An 865-nucleotide genomic window follows, 5' to 3' on the forward strand; every position below is an offset into this window, starting at 1 on the left:
GCATAAGAAAAGAGCTAAAATGGTCAAACTCAATCCATTTCAACAATAGATAGTCGATAGTAGCTGTGCCGATGAAGTAGGGCACGATGCAAGTTAATGTTGTTTAATGAATAACATGTCCGCCATACATTTCAGTACAAATTTGCTCGGTCAGACCTACAAAGTGCTATATCTCGAATACGAGGCGTCGGACTGGGGGTTGTAGAACAATTTTAAGTTCGTCTAATGATTCTACATCCGATTCTGGATAGCGGTTTTTGACCACTTTTCAATATTTTGTGACACCCCGAACCTAGGGGCAGCTCCTAGCTTTTTTCAAAAATGTGCACCGAACGGGCCGGAGAGCTCGTGTGGCTCAAAACATGTTTTTCGCTAAAACACCTCAAAACGTGTAAGGAACGCACCCTAGCTCTTGTTTTTGAAAAGTTATGGCCATTTAAAGTGAGGTGGTTTTTGCTTCAAAATAGCAATTTCACCCGTCCCTATGGCCATGCTTTAAATTTTCACGAAAATGCCAGGTCAGACCTAGGGCGGGCCATATCTTGAATACTAAACGTCGCAGACATTGGTCGTGGAACAATTTTAAGTTCGTCTAATGATTCTACATCCGATTCTGGATAGCGGTTTTTGACCACTTTTCAATATTTTGTGACACCCCGAACCTAGGGGCAGCTCCTAGCTTTTTTCAAAAATGTGCACCGAACGGGCCGGAGAGCTCGTGTGGCTCAAAACATGTTTTTCGCTAAAACACCTCAAAACGTGTAAGGAACGCACCCTAGCTCTTGTTTTTGAAAAGTTATGGCCATTTAAAGTGAGGTGGTTTTTGCTTCAAAATAGCAATTTCACCCGTCCCTATGGCCATGCT

This window comes from Anopheles arabiensis (genome assembly GCF_016920715.1).
Source record: "Anopheles arabiensis isolate DONGOLA chromosome X unlocalized genomic scaffold, AaraD3 X_pericentromeric_contig0001, whole genome shotgun sequence".
NCBI classification, from domain to species: domain Eukaryota; kingdom Metazoa; phylum Arthropoda; class Insecta; order Diptera; family Culicidae; genus Anopheles; species Anopheles arabiensis.